The sequence below is a fragment of the Haliaeetus albicilla genome, chromosome 1, assembly GCF_947461875.1.
Source record: "Haliaeetus albicilla chromosome 1, bHalAlb1.1, whole genome shotgun sequence".
Classification (NCBI taxonomy): Eukaryota; Metazoa; Chordata; class Aves; order Accipitriformes; family Accipitridae; genus Haliaeetus; species Haliaeetus albicilla.
The window spans coordinates 41,022,057-41,029,591 of record NC_091483.1 but is presented as its reverse complement, the minus strand read 5'-3'; positions in this window follow the sequence as shown (position 1 = coordinate 41,029,591).

The window sequence follows — 7,535 nt, the reverse complement described above, 5'->3', positions numbered from 1 at the left end:
CAAACTGAAGCAATACTAAACTCATTCTCTTTCTGTCCAGAATTGTGTTGTTAAAAATGAGAACTGTACTAAAAGAGAATAGCACTTGCCCTTATTTGTACAGCAGATTTAAATTCAAAACCAGTCATTGCTATAGGGCATAGAGCCATCAGCATCTCTGGAACTATTTATACAAATAGAGAGAAGAAGAAGAAGCTGTTATCCAGCTCTTCTGCTCAAAAAGAACCCCACTGCTGCTGTTGCTTGAAATGATGAGAGAAATGCCTATCAACATGCTTGTCTTCCCTGTAACAGATGTGGGGAAAATTGTATTTTCCAAATGCATGAATGTGAGCTACAGAGGAGACCCGGCTGTCAAAGCAGACTGTTGCAAAGGAGACTGAAGCTTTTGTCTGTGGCAGTGCTTAACTCATCTCTACAAAGGAAAACAGTAACATTCTCTACACAGACACGTTGAGATCTTCGCCGACCATTTCTAAGAATGGCAGCCAAACCCGGTGGTAGAGATAGCTCTGTATTTTCTGACAGAATGGTTTTTTAAACAAAAATGCCAGTTCCTTGGAAATCAACTGCTCCCCAGGAATATATCAATTCCAACAAAATTCCTATGGAAACTGGACACGTCTGATCATAAATGTACCTGGTTTTCTTCTAGCTTGCCAGATGAATTCCTCTGCAATTCCTCTGGCAAATTGCTCGAGACTTGAAAGTCTGAAAACTAGCTTCCAGCTTTGGGGCTCCAGAACTGCTCAACAAATGGACTCTCTAACACCACAGGTGCTCAGAAGGACCAGTGTTCAAACCCTTCCTGTACTGCTGCTGTTTTCCGAACATTGTGGGGAGCTTGTAAAAGCAGCTGAAAAACATGCTGTGATTTCTTCAAAAGAAAATTTTGGACCTTCTACTCCACCTGAAATTTCATCACCTCATTCCACAGTTCTGTTTTAGAAGGATATTTTATGCATGTGTGTTTAATTTTTAGTTTTCCAGGAAACTGCAATTCCGGTTCTGAACCAACCTAGAATCCTAGACAATTCTCAAAATGACTGGGAGTGCCTAAAATATGTCTCCATACAGTGAAAAATCCCTAATTAATACATAAAAAAAAAATCTGAAATCTAACTATTGTAGAAATCCTTGGGCCTGGAAGACTTCAACTGCAGGGTCTCAGCAAACTAAAGACCTCAGAGAGATATAAAAGTTGCCTCCAAAATTTGTTCATGCTTCAATGCATTATAAATGCCTCTCATTACTCGAAATAACTATATAACAGAGTTTTTTTGGCATAAATCCAGATTGAAGCTGCAATAAAAAGTCAATGTTTGCATAATACTCTGTCAATTCCTGATAAGCACATTACTCAGGGATTCTTGACAATGTATAGGAACACAGAAATATGAGATTAATTCAATGCACATTTTATTTTTAATCACTGTCCAACTATAAAGTTATTTTATATACGCAATATATCATAGCCATTTCCTGTATAGATGATCCTGTCCCTTTTGCTTCAGGAAAAGTTACATAGTGCACTCTGTAGGATACAAATTGAATGTGCAGCAAGACAAAAATAAAAGGATCAATATTATCATTTCCCACAGATTTATGAGGATTTAAAAGTAATAGTTCTTTCAAAACTGGAACAGACTTTAATAGCTTAGAGCTAAATGCCTACATGTTATTTGAAACCCTGCTGGTTTGTGAATATTGATCCAATATAATTTTTGTATGTGTTTTTATGAATAATGTATAAATGCCTCGAGCTAGATGCTTCTGATCAAGGAAAGTAAGACTGTGAAATACATTTAAAATGGATTGGCTGCTGAAGTACAAGGTTAGCTCCAAGTGCGATCTAAGCTTGAGAATATGCAAATACAGAAAATTGTCACAAAGAGTATTCATTTTATATGTGATGTTGTTAAAAATGTGGTAGCAAAGAGTCTAAAGACACCAAGATGAGAATGAGGGGTTTTGAATTCAGTTGCCTCTCTGCTTAAAGAAGTAAGGACAGAACATTCAGATACTAATCCTGGGAGAAACTTTCAGTGATATAGTGATGAGAACTGCATCTGTAGTGATGACAGCAATACCTGCCTTCAATGAGCACACTTTATAAGATTAAATATTTCAATAAACCCCCAAAGACTTGTAGCATTGTAAGCACTCCTGCACTTGGTCAAAACATAGAGGGACTAATTTACTAAACATTGGAAGTGGGAATGCCTGCCCTGGCCTAGATACTTTATCTGCACTGCATAATGCACTGTTATGGGAGACTGTCTGAGCCATTTCGGTACCAGAATTGTATCCTGGTGTTCCTGCATTGCACTTTTTCATGCAGGCTAGTTACCTCTGACTGACTGCCCCACTGACATGGCTAGGTTGTTGCGCTATGCTGTGGGGCCAAATGCTTACTCTCAAACTGACTGCTGTGGTATTTGTTCCAGTTTAAGACCAAATGGCTGGTGCAATTAAGTTCACTAGCAATAACTATGCAATTCTCCTAAGCATCTGATGCAAAAAAAGAACTAGGCAGGATTTTGCAAGTGCTGACCTGGAAACCACTGTTCAGCTGCCACCTGTGCCTACAGTTACTGAAATGCTGTAGTAGCTTTGACCTGCATTTACACTGCCATAGTGGAGTATCACATGTCTATCTCCCACAGCCACCCAATATGTTTCTATTACTTCTTGCCTGGACTCTACTTTAAGGGGAAATACAGAGGTTTTATGTTGAGGAAATAGAGATGCTAAAGAGGAGATAATATGTGCTGGTGTCCTAAACATACATAAACTGCCAACACAACCTGCTGCAATTTCTTTTTTTCCAGCCTGCCCAAACTTAATATGCCTGTGTGTCTTATAATGTGCTATGCCCTTTCATGACCTGACTTCATGTCCCAACTCAATAGCACGCAACCAAAAGACACATCCAGCAGGCTCCCTCCCCCAGCATGTACTATGCCATGACTGCCAGAGACCAGAATCCTGCCCATCAGGCTCCCAGTACTAGGGCCATGCCTGCATCTGTAGGCTTCCTTCTAGGAGAATTTCCAAGTGGCAAAATGAGAAGACGTCAGCAGAGCTGGCATATGCAAGCTACTTGAACAATGCTGGTGCAAGTCTAAAACTGAAAGCCACACACAGGGCACATAAGGCAAGGGATATAAGCCAGCAGTGGGGTACAGCTCAAAATTTCCAAGAAGTCCCGTCGTAGAGATGCAGCTTCTCATCATCTGTGATCCTTTGTGTTGGGGCTAGAGGTCCACATGCCAACATTAGAGCCTGAAAGTCAGGGCTCTCTGTGTATTTCACCACTGAACCAGAAGATACATTTTTCCATGGGTAGAAAGCCACCTTCCTGACACCCCACTCCTCAGAAATGAGTCACAAGAAAGCTGATGGCCAAAAGCATCATAGCCCATGAGTCTGGATCCTGTGCTACTAAAATGAGGCTTTCAGGGACTCCCTGGGTTCTCCCACAGCCTTGCCAATCTCTACAGGGCTCAGCAGGCCCTGAAGATATACGTCTCAAACGCATCCTTGAGCTCTTGTTGTTCTGGTCAGCTTACTGAAGGCAAGCACTGCTCAGTTCAGGCCCAGCTGAGGTGCGTGCAAGGATCTCCACTGCTGCTGTGGGACTATGGAGTCAAGGGAAGGAAAGGATATATCCCTCACTTGTCATACAAAAGGATACTGATTTTCACTGATCACTGTTGTCCCTTAGGAGGGAAGATACTTCAACAAGTAAACTGTTCCTCACATAACTTTTTCGTTTGACTAATATCTCTATGAATAGCCTCCTCACACACTAATCACTTGGAAACTGCATTTACTGAGGTTTCCAATTTGATCTTACAATCACTTTGGGTGTTTTGGGGTGGGTTTTAAAGAAGAAGAAAAAAAAAAGGAATAGGAAAATCATTATCACTCCCTTTGCCAGTTGGAGTGGGGTTTAGACAATCAAATTTCAAATCAAAACCAAAACCTGTATCTACAAAAAAAGAATTCAGATTGTGTAGGTACAAATGCAACTTGAATCATGAAACATGGTATTTCAGATCCCAAATTACTGGGTTTTAATTGCAAACAACACAAGACTCATGCATGACAGCTTTCAGCTGAAAAGGAACTATTAAAGACCAATATTTAAAACCCTACCAGCGGCATAATGTGTAATGGAAATTCTGACAGGACGTTACCTAGCCAATGAACTTCTACATATTCTCACAGCTACACCCATTGGCCAGAATCACTACTGGCCACACTCTGATTGCCAAAATGATTATGTACTGGTGGAAGAATATGCCAACAATAACAGCTTGAGTAGGGCTAGAAACTGTTAGTATGCTCTACCTGGTGTTGAATGCACAAATGCCATTAAAAGACAAATAAACTTAGGAGACAGTAAATATTCATCTTTTAAAGGTGCAATATCACACACATCCAAATGAACTTTAAATTTAGCTTTCATTTCAGCAAGTTTTCCACTAAGGAGACCAAAGCTGGATGAGGTTAAGTTTTGTGAATGTGTATAGATAGCCACATATGCCTACCACATTTGTTTGTTTCTCCTCATGAGCTTTATCTTTTTCTACTCCAGAGACTTCCTTTCCTGTGATTTATTGCTTGTATTCTGTTCCAGAAAAATGCATGTCTCCCAGGACACTTGGTTCCTAGATTGTAAACCTCAGAACATCATATTTTATCAAATATAGATATAAAGCAAAGAATTCTGAATGTAACAGCAGGGAAGCTTACCAGGTATTTTTCATTAGCAACTTTAGCAAGGTGGGGAATGGAAATATGGTTTCAATTCAATATTTACTCTTACGTGAGCACCTTCTAATACGACTTCCCTCTACTACATATTTGCTCCAATATTCTTGGTAGAGAAAGAAATGCGTTCAGGCTGTTTCGATGTCTATTTATTATTATATATTTTGCTGCATATTTTCAACTGAGAAAGCAATATAAAAGGAAGAGTCTTTCCATTAAGACATAAAATTAGATGGTTTGTGATTTTCTTTTTTTAGTTACAAGGAAACAATTGAAGTGAGACATAGGCTGGCAGCTCTCTGACCAGCTCATGTATTGACTGCATGATTCACAACATAGAAGACTGAAAAGGGATTATTTTTAGACTCTCAGACAGGAGCTACAGTAATGGAGGGGTCATGTTTCAGCACTCCTCTTGTGTAAATCCCTCCAGAGAGATGTCCAGCCATCACCTGTAATGCTCGTTCGACCTCCATGAACACAGCAGTGTCTTATCAACAACAGCTGCTGCAGAGAAAGCCCAGAGACAGAGAAGGGATGTCTACTTCTACCTTTTGCAAATCTCCTTGTGAACTATTCACGGGCACCGGTGTCCAGGTGGGACTACCACTCCAACAGTGCTGATTTCACAGCTGCACAGGGACTGCTGAGGAAAGTGGGGCAGGACACACTAAATGTTGGTCTCTGCTTAGTGTTTGAGATGATAATTTTTTGCTGCTTTTGCTTTTCTGTACTGGCAACATAGTGTACAACTTCAACATGGGCTGAGGTGAGTGTTTTTATTAGCCTACTTATTGTCCACAGTAAGAAAATTTTAAAAGCCACTTGCTGTCAAACCTACCAAGGACAGTCTGCAATGACAGGCTGACTAGTGCCGCTTAGATTTAGGGGCTTTAAAGACACCGTGTTTCAGGCTTCATATTATGAACCATGACTATTTGCACAAGTGCTCCTAATAAAACTCTACCTCCAAATTCACAATAGCAGCTAATAAATTAGTAACATAACATTTACATTATTTGGGGGTCTTTTCTACAGAGCATTGTTCCTATAAACATAGCTGTAAGCCATTCTCACAGAGGCAAACATGAGAAAGAAAGCAGGCACAAGTAATTATGAAGAAACATCTGAAAAAACTGCCAAATGCTATCACAGCCCAGTGTGCCTGTGTGTGGGTGAAGGTAACAGAAAGTGAGGCGCTGCTGAAGCCATTTTGTTTCAGTTAGAAAAGAACACATAGTTACTGGCTGAAAAGCTGTACAGATGGGCTTCCATAATGGGAAAACCTGCACTGACATAATATTCAGGAACCAGAGCGCAATGGACTTCTTCAGAAAAAAAAAAAAAAAGAAGTTCTAAAAAGGAGGTTCAATGCAACATTATTTAGATCTTTTTTTAATTAGACAGAAAATAGTTGCACATCCTCCTATTCTTCTAATCATGCAATACATCATTAAAGAAGTAAGATTCAAAGATGCACTAAGGGTTTTATTACTTTTTGTTCCTTTTGTTTTTCATAGTGTCTTCAGTAAAATATGATATCATTCATACAGTAAGCTTTTCTCTCAGAAGTGCTATTAGATGTGCTAGGGTTAGGAAATACATATCAGACACTCTGGTATTTCTACAGAAATAAATACATACTGAAGTAGTACCACAGAGCATTAGAAGGGATAAACTAATAGTTTAAGCAAGCTTCTGAATGTTTTTTGAGTTTCGGTCTCTTTTCCTCACCTAATCTGTGTCAATAACATTAACTAAAAACAGATCCACAAATATTTACCATGTAAAGCAGAAACACATGCAAGGCACTTCAGAAAGCTCCGTTCAGCAATCCAATATTTGTTTTATTCAGTTCAACACTGATACACTGGGATCAGTGCCAAGGTTATGAATGTTGTTGAATGAATCCCAAAGTGTCCTTTTCCGCTAAGTTTTAAATCCCCATTAGTATAGTTCACTGCAACAATAAACCTCACCCACTTCTCACCCATCTTTCTCCCTGTGGAGCAATACGCACTTTACTTAACTTACATCTACACAGAAACACACGGATAATACATTCCCAGCAGAAGGCTGTTGTATCATATGAGGGACAAAATAATTAACAGAAGTCATTTCAGATGGAAACAAGATTGCAAACATGTATAGTAGATAGCATATATGTTTCAAAACACCAGCAAACTCATCATGTCAGTAGGACTGTTACCAAGAGGAGAGTTTGACACAATGACTAGAATGCTAGAAAACCCAAGGCTGATGTGGTTTCCCAAGTTTCAGAAAATACAGGTGAAACTGATTTCATCAGTAGAATTGGATATAGGTGAAACCAATTTCATTAGTAGAATGGAATAGTTCTAGTCAGAAGGAATTTACAAGCAAATTTCATCAGCACACAGAGGCAAATCCTGCCTCTTTCATATAGAAATAAAGGTAGTAGAACTAGTAAAGCCCATCTTTGCAAGATGAGGCTGTGCATATCACATCATTTATCCCATGCTCTGCTGGTTAAGGTAGTATCTTTTAGCCACTGGGTACACAAGAACTGATGAGCTGCCAAGTAGCCTGTGGGCAAGGATTGCCCTCTCCCAGGTCTAGCCATCCAGAAGTCCTAATGCTTCTTGAATGTTACAAGTCCTGCAATAGCAGAATAAGCTCCTGCTTATTCTGCTCAAAATTTCTGCTTAAATAGGTTTATTTGCATGCTACAAATAAGAATGTTTCATCCACCCCACTATCTTTCTGTGTTATCATCA